The 22,349-nt window shown below is 42.4% G+C and overlaps 1 protein-coding gene across 2 annotated transcripts in view; it reads right to left on the reverse strand.

The window, feature by feature from the left end:
* PRICKLE1 (prickle planar cell polarity protein 1) overlaps nucleotides 1-22,349 on the reverse strand; it is a 112,112-nt gene that overhangs the window by 21,273 nt on the left and 68,490 nt on the right. The gene's annotated exons all lie outside the window — the stretch shown is intronic.

Raw genomic sequence — 22,349 nt, forward strand, 5'->3', positions numbered from 1 at the left:
CTTTTTAAGTTATTGCTTTAAAGTGGCAGAGACAAAAAATTTGTGGCTCTGTTGGTAGAGTAATTTGGAAATACCGCTTCAAACAACAGGATTTGTGATTCAAATAGACTTTTTTGGCCAATTCAGGGTCTAGTTTTGAAGGCTGTTTCTCAACAGGTGTGATATAGAGCTCCTCTGGCCCTCAGGTTGTGTGGGGGTTTGCGGAGGGTGGATGGAGGACTTCCAAAGTTACCACTTTCCTCCCTGGACCTGTGAAATTAGCCGTGAAGACCTAGGGCAGATTTCCTTTTTCCTATTTCATTCTGTTTGGGCTTCCTCAGGGACATCATCAACTGACAGCATCTATAGGACAAAAGTGCAGTCAGTCATAGACTTAAATGAAATCCTAAACTATCATATCATTATGATAAAGGAAGTATCAGCAGACCAATGCTTTAAGCCAGGTGGATCCTTTTTGAAACAGCTTTTAATTTGTTTAATGTTCATTCACTTTTGAGGGGGTGGGGGGAGAGAGAGAGAGAGAAAGGTGTGAGCGGGGGAAGGGCAGAGAGAGGGAGACGGAATTCGAAGCAGGCTCCAGGGTCCGAGTCGTCAGCACAGAGCCCAACGCGGCACTCGAACCCACAGACCGCAAGATCATGATCGGTCGCACAACCGACTGAGCCACCCAGACGCCCCGGAAACAGCTTTCAAAGGGCAGCTACACATCAGCCAAGGCCACAAACCGATAGCAACACTTATCAGTATTAAATGTCAGCCATTGTTAAGTGTGCTTCCTCTAAGGCCGTTATTTGTAAATACCGTTTGTTACAATTTCAGCAGGTACTGTCAGCTTTATTGCCTATTGTCAGTGTTTTTAGTGCTGAAGCACTTTGGAGAGAGTTAAAAGCTTTTACTAATGTTCCAACTGAATGCAACAGACTTTGGTCTGGTCTGAAAGGCATTGTTATCGGCAAGGGTGAACTTATGCAGGATGGGAAGCAAGGCCCCCAACCAGCACCCTTTTGTTTCAGCCAGGTGGAATATTCATTGCTTGCAGATCACACTTGAGGGGAGGCTGAGAAAGGAAGCCCAGAAATTCACAGGACTTGGTTCCCTCATCCCATCCTGGTCTCTGCTGTACTGTGACCTCCTGAAAGAGGCCTTCTGCAATGTTCCTAATCCCCCAAGTCATCCCTTCCTCTGGTTTGCACTATTCACATCATAGCTCTTAGCTCTGATTGACATTATTATATGCCTAGTTGTTCATGTTCGCTTTCTTTCTCTTCCCCTAGAAGGCGGGGACTTCCAGGATTCGCTACTGTATTCTCAGCACCTAGAATCACTCCTGGCACATAGCAGACAAGCTCAATAAACATGAGTTAAATGAACAAATGAGTTTTGGACATTCTTCTCAGGCCTTACAGATATACCATACCTGGACAAGTAACTCCGTCTCTAACCTAAAACCACACTGAACTACAGTGTCCTAATGGAAGAGACTATGATAGGAAAAAAAACAAAAACAAAAACAAAAAAACAGAAAAATGCCAAAGGCAAAGAAATAAAGAGGCAGCACTCTGTGTGTCAAATGCCTGCCAACTTTACCGGGTCTGGAGGAAAGAGATAAATGACAAAATATAAAGCAAACCTTGGTGCTATTTCTTGGTTCTCCTGGGATTTGTATATAGTGACCTTAAGGTCTTTTCTGTTCCTTGCCTCTGTTTTTTCATTTGTAAAACAGACCTGGGTTTTAGTTTGAACAGTAAGAGGTGCTCTTGGTCCCAGACATTTGGAAGAATTTGTAACTAAAGGTCAGAAATCTAGGAAGAGCCTATTTAAATGATTCAGTTTCTTAATAGAGAAGAGAGACCAAGGGCTCTAATAGTCATCAAGTGACATCTCACTCAGTAAATCTGAGGGGCAGCTGGCATATGTAATGTTAAGTAGGGTGACAGCTTTAGTCTTACTGACAGCATGGTCTAGGACAGCAGTTCGGCTGTTCTGACTATGAAGAGATAGGTAACTAAAAGAATCTCAAGTAACACCTGTATGTAGGATGTAATTTCTAATTAAAATGACTTTTAAAATAATTTTTTTAATTGGAAAATCAGACAACAGAGTTGATGACAATCTATGGGATCCTACATCTTGTCCAGATTTTTTAAAAAATGAGATCATTTTTCAAAAAATAATCATAATAATTCATCATCCTTGTCACCACTGAATGTTTATGTAAAAATTTTTTTTTCTTGTTAATTTTAAACATTTCTGTTGTACCTTAGATTGGACAGGTATACCTAGTGGGTTACTATATATTTGCGAATTCTAGTTACCATTAGCTGAGTCTCTAGAGCCTTCTTCCCCCTGGGAAGGGCCCCAAGGCAGATATCAGCTCTTCCTAGAGTTAACAGGCATTACGGTGTTTTATAATAGGTTACAGTTCCTCTAGGCCTCCAATTACTCTCTTCGCCCTTTGATTATATTTAAAGCAATGTGATTAGAGAGCACTGGTTCTTTAACATTTTCTACACCCAATCCCTCTTTAGATTTACTACTCCAACCCTCCCAGCTTCCTGTCCGTCCCCTCCCCCAACTCGTACCTCCTTTGAGAGCGATGTGACTCCTCCATCCAAGTACCCTGATGTGCTGGGCTCTCAGGAGACTGAAATGTCTCTTCTCTGTCAATTTTACTCGCTCTGTCACACTGGGATAAATCACTTCTCTAAGGTATTCGGGTTTTTTTTCATTTCTAAAAATGCTAGTGTTTGGGGCTAGGTCAATGGTTAGAACTTTGGAAGAGGGAACACAATCCATTTTTCAACTAAAATAGGAACCTCAGTATACAAACAGAGGCAAGGGAAAGTGTTCCGTTGAAGCTCAGGGTTGGTTTCTCCCCAAACCCCTCCCACAAATACCTACCCCTCTCCCGCCCCCTCCCCCCCCCCCCCCCCCCCCGCTCCCCCCAGCAAGGGCTTCCAGGTCAGCCCTCAGGCTCCCTCACCTCAAACTAGATGCTCCTGGAGCCTCCACCAGTTCTAGTATTTTCTGAGTCTCTTAAAAACTCAATAATAGCTAGTTAGGACACTAACGCCAGATAGGTGTTTCCAGCTGTGATGTCTGGAGTCCACAGCCCAGGCTGGGAGGGAGAACAGGGCATCATCAGATCCTTTCATTTCACTCGTGCTCTGGCTTACAACTTGCAGTAAAAATGGGGCAGCTATCTTTGCCCACCCCCTCTCCCACCTTTTCTGAAATGCCCCTTCCCCACACCCAGGAAATGTGTGTTAGTTTTCATGGACAGATAATTAAACTAGTATTCAAGCACCTTGGCTTTAAGTTCTTCAACTTTCTCGACTCCTGTAGATCTGTGGTTTAATACAAACATTCCTCAGACTTCACTACCAACATGTTAAGGAACGAAGAATTAATTTTCCGATAAATACTGACAGATCTATAACATAAAGATATCAAAGACATAAAGACACATTTTGTAGTATGATTGCATTGCTATAGGCTAGTATATGCACAGCAAAACTATTTAGAGGACTATAAATACCAAAACCATAAATACCAAACCATTAATATGGTTTCTAAGGGAAGGCAAATTATAGGAAACTGTATCAGTTTTTAATTTACATTTGTAAAATAAATGTATTTTCATACTATTTATAACGTTTTTCTTTTTATGAGGATCAAATAAAACTTTTACAGGTTAAGAAACAATAAAGAGAAGATACTACAGTATTACCATAAGGAAGAAAATCTCTGAAGCCGAAAGTGGTGCTCCTGATTTAATTATTAGTTGATATGGGAAAAGACATGAACACATAATTCCCCTCCTGTATCTTCCTGTCAGTCACAAACTTTAATAGTGAGATCCCTGCTGCATTTATTGACAATACTTTGGGAAGGGGCTGCAACAGTCCTACCTTCCCAAGGACTCACAAGTATTGGCTCAGGAGCTGCCCCAACTGAGGCCTCCTGCATCCATCCGCTGAGTCACTGATCTATTCTTCGGTTGACTCAAAAGATATCTCTTGAAGGGCCATACTGTCACACCGAGGTCCTCCCTCCCCTTGAGTTAAGGATTTCCTATTCTAAACTTCATATTCTCTTTGTATCTTGATTTACTTCAAAAAGAAGGCACAGGAAAATACACAAGATGAGCGGGGCAAAGAGTTTCATTTTTTGAAACATGCAACACTGTGATTACACTACTGTAGAGGGGTGGTTAAAATTCTAATAAAGGAATAAGAGGAAATGCTGATCAATCCATTCTGGAAGATCAAGGAAGTGTGGAGGTGGGGGAAGCTTTGATCCAGGCCTTTAGGGATTAGAAGGAGTTGATCAGGGTAATTACTGGAGTGGAGTTGGGGGTAGGGAACAGGGCCCCTCGGCCAGGTTGAGCCAATCAAAGCCTGAGGACCAAGGGAGGGAGCAGCTCCTGGTAAGCCCATGGTAATGTGATAGGAGGACTGGAAGGTAGGAGGGAGGGGCTGGAGACTGTGCCCAAAGGAAAGCAGCCCTTTAAGCTACTCTAGGGGCAATGGGAGCCACAGAAGTTCAAGCAAAGAGGTACCTGATTGTATCTATGCGCTAATTAGAGGGAGGGCAGAAAGAGCAGTGCAGGGAAGCTAGATGGGAAGAGCTTAGGAGCTGCCTCAGCAGTCAAGGGCAGAGAAAACCAGACCATGTGTCTGAGGGTGAAGGAACTGGACTCTGTGGCGGCCCGTTGTGTATGGTGGGGGTTAGGGAGGCAGATGGGGTGCGGACATTCCTAAATGAATCCACATTCCCACAGTTTACTTGAAACAGAACCGACAGTTTAGCCTCGATGTGAACTCTAACTTGAAATAGCAAATACTTTTCACTGCCCATGGGAGACAAACTCAAGGTGACCTGACGGATTTACATTTTTTTATTTTAAGTAATCTCCACATCCAACGTGGGGCTCAAACTCATGACCCAGAGATCAAGAGTCACACTTTCTACCCAATAAGCCATCCCGATGCCCAGGATTTACATTTCTAAGCTCAAACTTTATCTTCCTGTTGATATTCACCTTTAAAACACAGCATTTACATCCCCTAGTGTTAAAGAGCTCAGAGTCCATCACTGTGAAAGAAACAGGCACATGATTTTCAGGTTGGAAGATAATCTATGTAGAAGAAATACCCAACTCCTACTACAAAGGTCAAAATGGCATTGAAAATGACACTGGTATGTTAAGTGGGGGGGTCTACAATCTCGCAGTTCATGTTTTATACAAAACATCTAAATAATAGATACTGCTTTGTCTTAAATTTTAAAATTATGGAGCATTTGCTGCTTTATTTCATGAACTACATATGCAAAGCTATTTTGCAAACCTATGTATTTTCTCACGCTATTTAAACTCTCCACCAACTAAAATGGTTGATTTTCCTCAAGGGAGAATCTGGACCAACAAAGGCATGCCAGCTTTTAACACTGTTACTGTGTGCTGAATTAATCAAGGTGTTCTTAGAGAGGTGTCAGCAAAGAATTGTTTCAAGCAGCCAGAAGCCTCTTGCCAAAAAGAAAAAGGTCAGCAAAGTTTTCCATAACATTTCTTTATCTTATCTGAGATCCCAAGTCCCTTTCTGCAACCGTGGGAATTTAAGCGAGGTGATTTTGTAGTGGAGACTGGTTTACAAGCTTTAATTAGATTGTGCCAGGGACAGGATTTGGAATTCTCATTGTTCTATTGGTCTTGAATCGCGTAGTTCCAGATGAGTAACTGCCTTTTGATAGAAGTTACTTTTAATATTTCCTTTGTCCTTTATGCTCACAGCAGTAGTCTCTTCAACACTGAGTTTACACTGAATTCTAGAGGGGCGAAGGGCAGGGAGCCTGTCTGTTTTGTTTAGTGATAGATACACAGGCCTGGTGTATCAGGCACGTTGCCCGGTACATACAGGATTCTCAATAAATATTTGCTGTCTTGTTCACATTCAATTCTCCACAGAACCTGACTCAGACCTTGCACATACAGTACTCCTTTTTATATCTCAACGATCAGTCCATTGATTCTGTTTTTCTTTATTTGTATTTGTTTTAAAAAAAAAAAGTATGTCAACTAATTTGAGGTTAAAAATTTCAGTTTTAATATTTAAAGCAATCTTGTGAAGTTTATCATCACTTAGGTCATTTATTCTTTTTGGCTTATGAGATCTGATAGGAACACTACCTGGCTAACCTGGAATCTCTTTAGAAAGCCCAAATTTCTTTTTCTTTTCTTTTTTTTTTTTTTTTAATTTTTGAGAGAGAGAGAGAGAGAGAGAGAGAGATGGCAGGAGAGGGGCAGAGAGACACAGAGATAGAGGATCAGAAGTGGGCTCTGTGCTGACAGCAGCGAACCTGATGTGGGGCTCGAACTCACAAACCACGAGATCGTGACCTGAGCAGAAGTAGGACGCTCAACTGACTGAAGCACCCAGGCGCTCCAGAAAGCTTAAACTTCTAAATCATGTGCCCCACCTACCTCCAAACCAACACCTGATGTCCTCCTCTGTTCCTGTTTCATTCTGGTACCACCAATACTCTGAGTAAGCCACCAACCAATCATCACAGGCCCTCCTGCCTGCCTACCCTCACTTATCAGGTCTTTGTGTCTTTTCAGCTTTCCCTGTTGGCTCTGTCCCCCCTCCCTCCGAGGCTGTGGCCACCGCCACTCGGGGCTACCACAGGAGCCTGACTCATTTCCTCACACCGTCTCCTCTCTAGTCATTCTCCTTCACTTGACCACCACAAATGCGACCAGCTTCATCTTGCTTTAAAGTCCCTTCTTCACAGTTTGCCCAACATCTCCACGGCTTCTTGGCAGTGAAGGCCTCCGTGTCAGCTCCTGGGGACTTCTCCAGCTCTGTCACCACCACCTGTCTTACCTGACCCTGGACTCTGTAACTGCTGGCTTCCAGCCATATCGTGCTGTTTCATGACCCTTTGCCTAACCTGGCTGTTCCCTCTCTGGGGCTCTGTCTAGCCACTCACTGTGATCTGCCGGCTACCTTACTTCAGGACATGATTTGCTGTGGGCCCGGGAGATGTTCCCTGAGCAAGGGCTTCTAGGCTGTGCATCCACTGCTGCAGGACCCTCTGTATGTCCTTAGACTCCCACCTTATTCAGGTGAGTCCCACCACCCAAATTACAGCTTATTTTCTTTCCTAATCAGAAATCGTATGGGACACCTGGATGGCTCAGAAGGTTGAGCGTCTGACTTCGACTCAGGTCATGATCTCCCGGTTTGTGAGTTCGACCCCGTGTGGTCGGGCTCTGTGCTGACAGCTCGGAGCCTGGAGCCTGCATCGGATTCTGTGTCTCCCTTTCTCTCTGCCCCTCCCCCACTTGTGCTCTGTCTCTCTCTCTCTCTCTCTCTCTCTCTCTCATTCTCTCTCCCTCTCACAAATAAACATAAAAAAAATGGTATCCACTGGAGTGATGTGATTTTCTTTTTATTGGCACACAGCTTTGAGATAACCCAGAAGCGTTCCTTTCCACTCAGCGCCTACACCAATAAGGGTGGGCTGGAGCCACTCTTTTGGTGAATATCAGTGTATGGAAGAGACACATTTTTGAGAAATAGACCTTCTGGTGTTTCTAGCTCCTTCAAAGAGCTATCCCAACTGCCTTCATTCTCCTCCTGCCAAGCTCAGCCCCACACAGTTCAGTGAAACAGTCATGATGGACCGCCGGGTCAATGGAGACCACAACACACGATACCCTCTCTTGAGTTGTCACAATTTTGAGTATGTCGGTCTTGTGTCTAGAGCAGACGCTTCTTGAGAGCACCATCTCCCCATCACTGTTATTTCACAGGACTGAGCATAATGAAGATGGTTTGCTGGAGCAACCACTGTGATTTTGATAAAGTGCAGGAACCAGGCCACAGGAGTGGACTCTTCTCCTGTCAGTCAGATGCTGACATATTGCTCCCTGCACTGGCATGACCTGGGGTTCCATGTGCGCAACTGTCTGATCCGACGCCCACGCACACAGCTCCAAACCCAACCCTTTAAGACACAACCAAATCATTAACGGCCTGTTGTGGGCCACACTGAAGAATTTTTAAGACACAAAAATAAATGTAAAGTCATAGAAGATCTATGCCATCAACCCCGGAGAATGAGGAGCAGTGAAATTGGAAGTTAGGTTCCAATTAGGTTAGGGTTAGGGTTGGGAGTGGCTGGTCTAGAAAGAGAAGAAAACCAGGATTTTCAAAGGAAAATCTTTCTCTGAAGGTGATCGTGGTGAAGAAGCTGTTTGTCAGGGATAAAAGTGAGGTCTGAGTGGATCTGGAGGCTGTGAACATCCTTAGCCCCCTTGAGGGAATGGGAGCTCTGTCTTATACCGTTTCACTGAGTACCTGCTATAGGGCCTGCATTTCAACCAATTATCAGTAACTTCAAGAGAGTGGTGGAATCAGGATAGACTGAGGAATCAAGTATGTGCCAGAATTGTGCGTCATTTTGACATACAGGGTGATGTCACTACATTTTCTGTGGTTATATATTGAGGAAGAACCCAGTAACGCCAAATGAATCTCCCTTATTATTATCGTTACAGCAGCTATAACTTTGGGAGGACTTGTTTGCTGAGCACTGTGTTGAATCCTGTACAAATATCTTTTTTAAAGTCCTTGTAAAAGCATAAGGTAAATCGTATATTCCTCATTTTACAAATGAGAAAAGTTAAGGCAGCTTGCTCAACCATCCTAATCATCAGCAAGTTAGTGCAAGATCCCAGATTCAAAACCCAGTCTGACATCAAAGCCTGTTTGTTTTTAAAGCAGAGCTTTTTATAAATAGCAAAATAAAATGCTTTGCTTTCCCCAACTTGTCCCTCAGCAACATCATCAGAAAGTAGGAAGAAAAATTCTAGAAATTTTAAGTATCATGTTATTTTGGGTTGAAATGAAGCAGTACTTGTGAGTCACTTAGCGGGGTTCAATGACAATACATCAGTTCGCTGGCCTCTAGGACCAGAGTCGTACAGCTTAAAGGAGTTGGACTCCCCAGCCCCCAGCCCTAGAGATCCTCAGACAAATGAGACCGTCAGCTTTTTGAAGCAGTTCACTGCACCATTTTAATTTCTATAGATGCAAAGTCTGTTTTATTGTTCCAATACAACAAAAGTGGCCTGTATCTGAAGGTCATAGATATAACAGTGGCTCTGTCGCCCATTAGTCCTTACCAGTGTCAGGGCGTACTAAGCTCTTACTCAAATAAGGTTTTCATTCTCGGATGGGTTCAGCAGCCCAACCATCACCTCCTCAACTTACAGGCAGATCACGCTGAACAAAGAGCAAACCGTGAGAATGGTCCCGTTTGGAAGTCTGTGGGTAACCCATTCTGAACGCATCTCACATGCTCAAGGCAAAAGGCACTGAAATAATACAGCCATTAATAGATGTGTCAGACAAAACTGATTACACCTCAACTCCCAGAACCATAATACATTATGTATATGTACACATATTTATACTAAGGTCCTTCGGTTCAGTTGCAGCAAATGAAAAACAAAGACAACAGAATTAATACTCTGGCAGCATTTCTGGGCAATTCTAATTGCCAATATGTCCCCCAGTAAAAATTTCTTGCAGATGAGCCCAAATAATGGGAGACTATGAGGACTCATATGACATCACAGAGGCTTGTAAAGACAATCTGCTTCCCACTGAGGGGCAAACATTTTTCCTTAACATAAACGCTAGTTCCAATTTAAGACGGCGCACTGCATTTTTGCTTACGTAATGGACCAAACCAGATTTCCATTATCAACCATTTCTGAATTTTTAGCTTCTCTTTCAATAGACTCTAACCAGATTCGAGGAATCACTGAAATGATTCCCTTTTCCTTTGGAAAAAGTATGTTTGGGAGGGGGAGCAACTTAGTGAAGACTGGAAGTATCATGAGAAAATAGTTTGATGAGGGCGCCTGGGTGGTTCAGTGGGTTAAGTGTCCGACTCTTAGGTTCAGCTCAGGTCTCATGATCTCAGAGTTGTGAGTTCCACCCCCACCCCGCCCCCAAGGGGCTCTGCACTGACAGCATGGAGCCTGCTTGGGATCCTCTCTTTCCCTCTCTCTGGACCTCCCTGCTGCTCATGCACATTCTCTCTCTCTCTCTCTCTCTCAAAAATTAGTAAGTAAACATTAAAAAAAAAGAAAATAGTTTTATGAAATATCATGTTTTTAGCCTCTGACAAGTCAAACGCTTTTTTTTGAAAGAATCCAATGATATGGTTAGACAACCTCTCAAATGGAGCCAGCACTCAAAAGAGGAAGGTGAATTCCTGCACAAGCAACACTTACTGATCACTTTCCAAGAACCTTTAAGATGACCTTCTCGAACCCGCAACTGTGATCCCTAAGAGCTTTCATGAAGTGCACCATATTATTTTTGCACTATCAGGCAAATTAAAATCTACAGAAAAATGTCACGCTGTTTCTCATGCTTAATTAAGAGAGTTCTTAAGGAGAATAAATATGATGATCGCATACATAAATATTTGCAATTCTTAAAAACCTGTAATAGGAACGCTGGCAGTATGATGCCAATGCTACCTAATAACAAATTTGATTTATAGTAGAATTATGGGGCACCTGGGTGGCTCAGTCGGTTAAGTGTCCAGCTTCGGCTCAGGTCATGATCTCGCAGTTGGTGGGTTCGAGCCCTGCATCGGGCTCTGTGCTGACAGCTCAGAGCCTAGAGACTGCTTCCGATTCTGTGTCTCCTCTCTCTGCCCCTCCCCCGCTCGCGCTCTGTCTCTCTGCCTCTTCAAAATGAATAAACATTAAAGACGAATTTATAGTAGAATTATAAGGGGAAAAAGAATTCCAGATGACCACTCGTGTGCTACCTAGACTGCACATCTTCTGGGCATTATAAGGAAAATATTTACTATTAACATTGCTAGGAGAAACTAAGAGAAAGTGGGCTGAGGCCTCTGCCATGTTATTGCTAGGAATCTGCCAACGGGGATGGCAGTTACGAGCCTCACTGGGCAGATTCCTGGTGGCAGTTCTTGTCTTGAACAGGGGAGGAACCAACAATTAACTTACAGAATGACCTGGGAATGAATGGACATATACAGTTCTGTATGATTTTTCCCAGATGGTTTTACATTTTAGATAGTTCTTAAGGGCAAAACTAGGGACTACTTAACCACAGTACTTAAGAAGTATGATTTAAAAAAAAAATATTTGCTTCTCTTCTTTCTATTTCCAACTATCAGGGACTCACATTTTGTTCTGGAATGTATTTTTAGGGCAGATGGGGGAAAGGGGCCAAGTTTCAGATGCCTCTTTTCTCTATTTCTTTCCTTTGCTGGAAGGTTTTCTTTATGGACCTTTCAGTCTTAGGTTTCCATAACCTCCTAATGCAAAACAGGCAGGCTAGGAGGAGCAATGAGTACAGCAAACGGCATGTTGCTTTCCCTTTTTTCCTTTTCTTTTCTTCTTTTCATTTTTTTAATTTGGAGGGGAAGAATCCAACTTACAAGAAGAGTATGCAACTTAGCAGTTAAACCGAAATTAAAGATGTTTTGAAGATTTCTTAACCCCAGTCTTGGCCATCTTGTAATATTTTAAAATGTAAACTGAAACACGTGATTGTGATAAACTCTGAAGCAATCAGAAGATGCTGAGACCATGGATAATAGCTTACAAAACTAATTTTGACTTGGGGGCGATCTGAGTATTTTCACCTACACCAAAGATAAGAGACACATTAAAAAATTAACTTTAAGGATTTTACTGTGAAATCGACACTAGGGCATTCTGAACCCCGGATTAACAATCTATATCTGGGCTTCCACAGACGTGCATAAATTATTCAAAAATTTTATGGCTCAATTCAGCTGTCAAAGAGAAGAGCCTTTTGACAACACTTCACACCTGTTACTGATCTAGTAAAGTCCTGGGCTGAGTTACTCCCACCTGGGATGAGCATGTCCAGACTTCCCTCACACTCATTTTACACAGAGGGACAGATTCTTTGGAGTACCGGGTAGTAAAGAAATTAAGACACACTAAAACCCTTGGAATTTTCCCCAAATGGATGATCACAATGCAGATCTTAGCTAAGGAACTGCCGAGAAAGGAACACGGGCCTCACAAGAGATGGCCTATTTACAGCTTTCATGCAACACACACACACACACACACACACACACACACACACACAAGGCAAAAGATTAAGAGCCACTGGCTTCAATATCTGTTCTGCAGAAAGGACCAGACAACCAAAAATAAATAAAAAGTAACAGAAATTATGCAAGTGAATTTTTCTTCTGAGTCTTATAGGAAAATGAATCCCTGAAATAATCAAAACGCATCAGAATATTCCCAACTGCTGGGTAATTCTCAGCTGTGGGCATCTCTGATTAACCCCAACACCTTCTTCATACCTTAACTCACTTGACAGGGAGATGAAGGCTAGGTCAGGTCTGTGGTTCCTGTAGCCTCCACAGATCCCTCTCTGTGGTCCTCCTATTATCTAACTGCATGGATTCAAAAGAGGGTTCTGGTTATTGAATTATGTGACAAAGGGGATTCTTGGGAAAAAGAGGTTTGAGACAAACACCTAGTTTAAATTGAGTCCATGGCAAAAAAAAAAAAAAAAAATCAGACACAAAACCCCACTTGCTCACAAAAACCATAGGTGGATTTTAGAAGTTCCAAATACTAATCCCACTGAAGTATCAATTCTGCTGATGGTTTTCTAAAAAGGGAAATGAGATGCAAAGAAAAGTGGGGTCTTCGGAAAAGTCTACATCATACAATATGAGGGTACTTAAAAAGCAAGGGATGGGAACACTTGAGCGCAGATTTCTGAAAACAGAGCCAGGATCGGCTCAGAGGCGCGTCTCCTGGACAGGAGTCCTGGGAGAGGTGCCAGGAAATGAATTTCGTGGGCAGAGTGGGAAAATCGCTCTGTTATAATTCAAGTGTCTTTAAGGAGAATGTTCTGACGAGGAACAAAAGAGTACCTGCCTCCAAAATAAGCACATTATTGGGCAGAAAATAGGAACAGAACGAAGGTCACTCTGGAATTGATTCCACAGACAGGTTACTTCTCCCTTTTGGGGGGATGCAAGCTCCGTAGGTACAGGATGCTAACGTGCTCTGGACTATGTTGAAAATACTGAATGAGGATTGTATTAGTTAAGACTTTAGGGCTGCAAGTAACAGAAACCCAACTAATTTAAGGAGAAAAGGGGTGGGGAGTGATAGTTTCCTGGAGGGATACAGAAATGTCTCTCAGAAAACACAGGGCAGGAATGTAGCTGAGCCTCAGAAAATGGCTGCGATTCAGAAATGGAATCCCTCAGAAGTCTAAACAATATCCTCCCTCCGTTTTCTGTCCCTGCCTCTGTCTGGTTAATGCTTTAGGCTTCTCTCCTTGAAAAACAGGACTCTGTGGCTCCTTAGTGTATGAGATTCAAAAATGGTCACTTCCCAGGTTTTGGGCTTAGAATCCAACATGACTGCCTGGAATCCACCCTTGACCATGCATCCATGGGGACAGATGGATTTGAGCTGGGGTGTGTGTGTTTTGTAGGCTGCAGGCCAATAATTCCCAGTGAAGGTGGAACTGTTTTGTCCTGAACAGATATTCCACAAGTATCTATTCCATGGATTAAAAGTTCTATTTGTAGAATGGGGCAAGAGTACCTGGCATTACATATTATGGATTGGAATTAGGTTATCTATACCATTGTGGATTAAACCGCTACTGATGCTGAGCTGGCTGGCAATCTCCTAGAAAGCCTTAAGATATACAGATGCCTGGACTGTTCCCTACAGATGCTGATTCAGTAAGTCTGAGTTAGGACCCAGAAATCTGCCTTTCTTCCTGTCTCCCTAGGTAACTGCAACTTGTAACCAGGTTTAGGACTGATCTATAGGACACCATTTGCTTTGGTGAACTAGCTCTCCTAAGATAACGGTAAATTTGTGTAGTGAGAATGAGGAGCTACTTGAAGTTTTCATTGGGTGGTTAGTCAATGGAAAATTCTACCTGGACACCACAAGGTCTTTGATATTGCTCATGAAGCAGTCATGCTGATGAGTGAACCTTAGATCTCGTTCATGAAAAGCTCTGAAAGGATAAATGCTGTTTTAGGGATTTGACCCACTTTAGTTAGGATGTCTTTCTCAAATGAAAGTTAACTTCTCTTTTATTATATTAAGTGAAGCTGTTCTTTTGGTGTGGCTGTGTTGCTGGTTTTATCCAGAGAACCTTTGAAAAATTATGGTTTCTCAACAACTTTTGTAGAATGGGTTAAAAAAAACCCACAAAATAAGAAATGTAAAGACATTTCAGATGTAATATTTACACCCATTATTTTGGGGACATGCAATGCTTAATTTTTTTTTTTTAAGGTTTATTCATTTTTCAGAGACAGAGAGACAGAGTGTGAGCAGGGGAGGGGCAGAGAGAGAGGGAGACACAAAATCCGAAGCAGGCTCCAGGCTCTGGGTTGTCAGCACAGAGCCCGACGTGGGGCCTGAACTCACAGACGGTGACAGCATGACCTGAGCTGAAGTCGGATGTTCAACCGACTGACCCATCCAGGCACCCCAATGCTTAATTTTAATTATGCATCGTTTTTGTAATTACAGCGCATTTCCTACATGTAAACTTCACTTCCCTGAAGCTTCTTTTTCTTTTCTTTCCCTTTTTTTGAGAGAGAGAGAGCGTTTGTGTGTGAGAACGGGGGGGGGGGGGGGAAGAGAGAGAGAGAGAGAGAGAGAGAGAGAGAGAATGAATGAATGAATGAATCTTAAGGAGGCTCCACACTCAGCACAGAGCCCAATTCAGGGCTTGATCCCATGACCCTGGGATCATGACCTGAGCCAAAATCCAGAGTCGTATGCTCAACTGACTGAGTCACCTGGCGCCCCTCCTGAAGCTTTTGAGGCAAGCTTCCCATTGATGTAAATTAACTGCTGTCCTGGTGGGTAGGGCTGCTGAAGCTTGAAGGCTCCTCGGCAGCTGCCGTCTCCTGAGTTCTGAGTGTTCACAAGTGTCCCAGCACATAGACACATAGCAGGCAGATCACATGTCATGTGGGGGGTCAGGGGATATTTACTGAACATACTAAGCAGATCGAGTAGTGTAGACAAAGCAGAAAAACAGTAAATCACATGACCCTTACAGACATAAGCTGGGACCGTGTTTAAAGTTTTCCAAACTAAACAAACTCTAATTCACTTAGGGAGTACTACCTTCTGCCACAACTTGCTGCTTCCCCCGAAGTGACAACCAACAATCCAATCTATTCACAATTGTGTCTCTGGCTCTCCGCAGCTACAGTATTTTTCCTTCCTTCTTGCACCAGTACTACAGATTTTTCTCTTGCTTTTCTGATTTGTCTTATCTCATGGGAGAATTTTTCTGCCACTATTGTTATATTGCCTGCCGTAAGGAAGACTTCTTCTGGAGGAACTAACCTCCATTCCCCACCACACCAGTCAATGAAGGTTGCAAACGCACCAAGCAGGCAGAACTGAAATGATGCTGATGGATATTTCAAAAGCCACATCTGTGGAAAGAGAAGATGCTCATGGCCAGTCACGTGACAGATGACATGTGAGGTTATCACCGGGTTGCCTCGCAGTATTGACGGTATTAATTTTTCCTCATTAGCCAGAGAACAAGGTAAATACATATCTGAGGATACATCCCAGGGTTAGATTACAATTCCTGTTCCCGTGTGATTTTTATCAGGATATGAAATGCAATTATGTCAATCTCATTGAATTAATCCATCAATTTGTCATTTTGGAGTTTTACAAAAGTTAACTGTCTAAACAAATGAAAGTATGTGTCAATGATGATTAAGAACACCTTTTACATTTTTAAAAATTCACCAAATGATCATAGTCCTTCTTTTGTACTGGTTATAGCGAAAAATGAAAAGTATGGAGAATGTGGTTCTGAGGGAGGGAACAGGAAAAGGGGAAGGGGGTGGGAGGTTGGCCCTGGACTATTTCTATAAAGGACCCTCCATACTCATACTGCTTAAGGGCACTATGAAGTTTATTATATGGCAATAATCTTAGCGCAACATATTTTCCTGTTAGAATATCCTGTACCATTACCTTGAACTTTTTTTGGCTTAACACTGAAGTATGTCTGAACATTATGTGTAATGTAATTCCCACAAATGAGCTACTGTTTGGAGGGGGAAAAGGCAAGTGGTAATAAATCTGTAAATCCCTACTACAGTTTTCAGGATCACCTTTATTGGTCTGGGCTCAACAGTTTTATACATAGGTATATAATATATACCAAATTAGAAATGTAAAACCCACCAACGGATCTCATTGATAGAGAACCGTTGCATGAAATAGCTTTATTCTTTAGAGCTCTGTGTGTTCATTAGAGAGCTATTATAAATAGCTTTATTGTTTATTTGTTTGTTGTTTGTTTAAAGGAAAAATAATAGAGAGAAATTTGCTTTAGGTTAAACATTTGGGAAATGTCTCAAAATTGTCTGGCTTAAAACACAGTTGGGCAGAGAAGTACCAAGAGCATTAAGAGAGAAAAAGCATCGAGTGGGTGCACTTTCAGGGCCATAGGAAGGCTGTGGTGCTCTACTCTTGAGCCTGGGATGAGGAGGGGGACCGGGCTTGTCACTGTACATCTGCTTCTGCCCACGACTGCCTGGAAGACCTGTACCCCACCCCTCTGGGCCTCAGTTTCTCATCCACAAAACGATAGATGATCTCTGAGGCCTTTTCACTGTGACACCCTGTAATTCTCTGATTTCTTCGGTCTAGAAAACCTAAGAATGGAGGTCAGCTGTATACACAAGGGGCCATTTTAAACCAAAAGGCTGTTTTAAAATTCACTGCCATACCCCAGAGGGGTGAAGTAGAAACAACTGCACTTAGGTGAAAGCAACAGCCTGCTGGTGGTGAGCACTGCTCTCACAGAGAAGACCACAGACAGGGATTTGCCTGGAAGGCTGAGCAGCCACAACAATCCTTCTTGACTTCTTTTGTCTTTAGGGTTTAGACTATATAGAACTGCAAATGAAAGTTCCCAGGCATGTACCCTAAATCTCTTAACTCATCTGCAACTTCTTAGTCTGAAATGGAAAATTCTATTTTGGGAAACTGTCTAGAGATGTATTTAGGCTCACATGAAGGGAAAGATGGAAAGCAAACTTGAACATAAAATGGGGAAATTCTCACAGAACTGATGAAAAAGGAAACAAATTCTTTCTTTAAAGCACACACCAGAAGAAAGTTCTAAGGAACTCAAAAAGCACCTGTCACTTCCCTACTATATCCCGTTCAGCCTTTAATCACCTGTGTGATGTCTGCAGTCTCTTCAGGGCTGGGAGACTTCTGAGGACGGTGGACAGGACTGTTTTGCTCAGTCCTGCCTCCAAGAACTAGCCTGACACCCGCCAGGCAGGGACTGACAAAGATTTGTTGAGTGACTGAATGGCTGAATGATGAATGCAATTAATTTTATGAGAATATCCAAGATGTGGAACACTCAGGATATTAGAGTCAATTAAGAAATGACTACCATTTATTCTATTTTCTTCTGCTTCCTATTGTACTCATGACCTTTCCTAAGAAATAATTCGTGCCTTTTGGTCTGAAAGATCATCAAAATCATTTCTCTATTGGAAAGCATAACATTCTCTTGAAAAATTCTTTAATTGGGTTTCACCTGTATTTTATTCCTGGTATAATTAACTTTTTAAAATGTGTAAACAAATGAAACCCTCCAAGTTGATGCTATTGTCCCCCCAAATCTTCATTGAGATGGTGACTTGGAAGGCTTGCATTTTGGGAAGAAAGGGGCCCATACCCTGTGTCTGTGTTATTCCAGAAGAGCTTGAAAAACCTTTATTTACATGTCTAGCAATGACACTAACCTGCTCCTAAGAGCTCTAATAAAAAGTTGTGTGATAAAAATGCCAAGGCCTGCTTATCTTAAAAGATCCTTCCTAGTTCAAAGGGTCGGTTTCACACCAGGGTCCCAAGTCTTATCAGCTGGCGCTTCAGAACTTTGCCATTGTAAAACAAAGGATGCCTCCAACTGGCATGACAATGGTATAATCACCAGACACTTCAAAAGAAGCAGGCACTGCACAGGGGATGCCCTGAGTTTGCCCCTCACTGTGATGTTTACACACACCTTCCAACAGCTCATCGCACAACAAAGGCCAGGCAGGATAGTCAAGGGCACCGTGCCTGCAGAGTAGTCCAGGACTCTCTGTCTTTACCAATAAAGCCAGGGGAAAACTTCAGTTTAAACACCATTTACTTCAGAGGCTGTGTTCTCAAAAGACAGAGTCTCATTATTCTACCGGGGTAAGGAAGCTGCTGGGGTTGTTGGGAGGGGGCAAGGGGGAATGCAGTTCAGCTTCAGGGGCTGCATCCTCACACATAATTAGAAAGGGAGAGAGAAGGAGGAGAAAGAAATGCGTCTGCTGATAACCCAGAATAAGCTGCAGGTGTCCACGCGGATTTTGCAGACGGGGATAAAAATCAGAATAAAAGACTATACTGGCTTGCAAGATGCAAAGAGAAGCCTGCAGGTATATGGTTAACAGAAAGAAGAATTCAGTGAATTCCCTCTGAGGATCTGGCCTCGTGGCGGAGGCTCTGACCTGCCGGCCTTGTTTGTCTAACTTCTCTGAAAATCAAAAACAAATGCCTATTTTCCCAAGTCAGGGTCCACCGGGGAAGAGGTATGGAAATCCAGTATCTGTGAAAATGATTTAAAAGCTGACCTTTGAGATTCCCCAGCCTTTTCAGAGGGGATGTGTATTAGAGACATATATAAATAGTATTATTTCAAAGAAACTCAGGCACCTGGATGCTGGAAGCAGGACACTAAAGGGGGAAAAGAAGGCTAAACAGGGATCTCTTCTGGATCAAAGGTTAAGTTGTAAGCTTTTCTTTATTTTTCAAAGTTAGTGCCTGTGCTTTGTACACTCTAGGATCCTAAGGGTGTTTTCAAAACAAGCAAACAACCTCCCATGATTATAGGGAATCCTTTGTATTTTGCAAAGAGGTTGGTGGCTTTGCTAAGGACCGGAAAGACTGTGAGCTCTATGAAACTGGACTCTACCTGGGTCTCCTTCATAGGATCGCTCTGCCCTCACTGGGGTTGTGCTTTGCCAGCACCCTGGCCTTAGTTCTTTTTAGGTTCCTGTCTTCGCTTCAACCCTAACGAGGGGCTTAAATGCCCAACAAAATGGTCCTACTCTAAACCAAATAAAAAGTTCAGACGAAGTTCCGAGAGACACGGATGGATTTTTTTTTAATGTCAAATAATTTCAACATTTGAGTGAACCGATCCTATTTAAAATGCATCCCCTGCCCTCTCTCTGCCCCACACTCATTATCTCTTTTTCCTGAGTTATTTATCTTCATTAGCACCTCTTCCCATCTGACAGATTATTATTTTACATGATGATTTTGTTTGGCCCCTGCCCCCGGCCCCGCCCCCTGCACCACTAGGTATGTTAAGCTCCACAAACAAAAGGATTTCTATCAGTTTTGTCCATTGACGGAGCTCCAGAACCTGGTGCATAGTAGGTACTCAGTATTTGTTACATGAATGTGTTTAGGCAGCCATGCCGGGCACTGGGGTGTAAACATGAAGAGCTGCTCTTTGCCCTGAAGTAACGCACGACCTACTCCCTGTAGATTTGTATATATCTTCAATGCTTTCCTCATTTTTCATGCCTCTCTCAAAGCTGTAATGTGTCTCTTTTAAAAAATCATTATAGGGGCGCCTGGGTGGCTCAGTCGGTTAAGCGTCCGACTTCGGCTCAGGTCACGATCTCGCGGTCCGTGAGTTCGAGCCCCGCGTCGGGCTCTGTGCTAACTGCTCAGAGCCTGGAGCCTGTTTCAGATTCTGTGTCTCCCTCTCTCTCTGACCCTCCCCCGTTCATGCTCTGTCTCAAAAAATAAATAAACGTTAAAAAAAAAATCATTACATAGTAAAACATGGATCCAATGTATGTTAGGAAGCTATTCAATTTGGTACGCGCAACAGCTCCCAACCATAACCATTCCAAAATGCATTTGCCGCTTTTCAAAATCCTTTGAGGCATCATCATTGCAATAAAATAGTCCAGCAGTTGTATGGTATACAAATATATCCCCAAATCACGAAACATTAATGATCTAATAAAAGCAATTAGTTTCAGGTTGCAGCAACTGAAACTATGTCTTCTATTCTGGGATTTAGAACCTTTTATTTTCTGCATTTCACATTTTCCTCTTGAGTGTTCCAAGAAACTATTAGATCCCCCACCATGTAGTTCTCTTATCTATGGTTCTTCCGAGGTTGAAGAAAGACCCTGTTCCTCCTCCTCCTCCTCCTCCTCTTCCTCCTCCTCCTCCTCTTCCTCCTCCTCCTCCTCCCCTTCTCCTTCTTCTTCTTCTTCTTCTTCTTCTTCTTCTTCTTCTTCTTCTTCTTCTTCTTCTTCTGAATCTCTTGTCAGTGTTCCCATAAGAAATGGTTATCCAAATACAGCTTAATTATTGCCACAAAGAACACTTCCACTAACGCATGCAGACCAACAGAAACACCTTGGGAAATTCAAGGGCTGATGAGCTAAAATTAAATCTGAACAATTTATCTATTACATGTTGTCAAAGGACTTATCAAATTGAAAGATCCACATTACTAAAATGAGAACAAAGTTTTTTTGCCCATCTTGGCTGATTGCATTTTTTAAATTTTTTTTAAAATTTAGTTTCATTGGAATTATAGAAGCACATAGTTTAAAAATCAAACAATTCTAGGGGCGCCTGAGTGGCTCAGTTGGTTAAGCATCTGGCTTCAAATCAGGTCATGATCTCATGGTTTGTGAGTTCAAGCCCCGCATCAGGCTCTGTGCTGACAGCTCAGAGCCTGGAGCCTGCTTCGGATTCTGTGTCTCCGTCCCCTCCCCTCCCCCACTTGCACTCTGTCTCTGTCTCTCAAAAATAAATGTTAAAAAAATTTTTTAAATCAATTCTAAAAGGCTTGTTTTGAAAAACATCAGTCCCGTTTCTCTCCTATTTTGCTTCCCCAAAGCAACCACATTCATGCTTTTTACTCTTTTACTATTTATCTCCATTTACTCTGGATAGCACAGAGATATTATTACTCTGATTTCTTTTTTGTTCTTTTGAAAAGGCATTATCTGTTAAACTTTTTTTTTCAAAAAATTTTTAAAGTTTATTTATTTTGAGCGAGAGAGGGAGAAAGGGAGAGTTGCGAGAGGGGCAGAGAGAGGAGAGAGAGAATCCCAAGCAGGTTCTGCATTGCCAGCACAGAGCCAGATATGGGGGCTCAATCTCACAAATTGTGAGATCATGACCTGAGCAGAAACTAAGAGTTGGATGCTCAACCGACTGAGCTACCCAAGCGCCCCTATTACCTTCTATCTTCACTCTCTCCATGGGAGGTAAACTTGTTGAAACCTTGCATGCCTGCTATTTCATTTATCTACCCTTAACTTCAAATAACGCTATGGTGGACTACTGAATTCTATGCCAGAACTGATTTCTCCTGAGAATTCTGAAGGCACTGCTCTGCTGTCTTCCAGCTTTTAGTGTTGTCACTCTGATTTTTCATCCTATACATGAAACCTGTTTGTTTTTTCCTCTCTGGAAGGTTGTAAAACCTTTTATGTTCCTCAAATTCTGTGAAATTACCTTCAAATCACCTTGCGGTATATGCCTTTTCAAACACTGCACAGGGTATTTGGTGGGACTTTCAATACAGAAATCCATGTCCTTCAGTTCAAGAAAATGTATGGAATTATTTCTTTGATGATATTCTTCCCTTCATTTTCTCCTCCTACTTAGATGCTGGATCCCTGAACCAGACTTCCACTTTTCTTACCTTTTCTCTCCTGTTTTACATTTCTTAGTGTTTTTATTTTACTTTCTAGGAAACTTTCTACATAGCAGCTTCCAAGACATCCAATGAATGGCTTCTGTTTCTTCTCTTATTTTTCTTTTCCAAGAGCTCCTTTGTTTGCCCAAGAATATTCCTTATTTGTAGCTTTCTGTTCTTGTTTACTGGGTATAATATATTCTCCTTTCTCAGATAATATTAAATATACATATATGTAAGTGTTTTTCTCTCTGGGTGGTATCTATTGCATCTGTTCTCTCCCTTTCTCCCTCTCTCTCTCTCTGCTCATTTCATATTAGCTATTTCTTCTGATGTCTGATGATCCTTAGCTATCTCTTCATATTTCTCTAAAAAAGGTGATTGGAAGCTATCTGTACTTGTGAGGATGGGGCCAGGGGAAGGGAGATTTTTGATTCTGTCTTCATTCTAGACTGAGATTATAGGTTGGCTGTT

The sequence above is a fragment of the Panthera onca genome, chromosome B4, assembly GCF_046562875.1.
Source record: "Panthera onca isolate mPanOnc1 chromosome B4, mPanOnc1 haplotype 2, whole genome shotgun sequence".
In the NCBI taxonomy this organism is placed as follows: Eukaryota; Metazoa; Chordata; class Mammalia; order Carnivora; family Felidae; genus Panthera; species Panthera onca.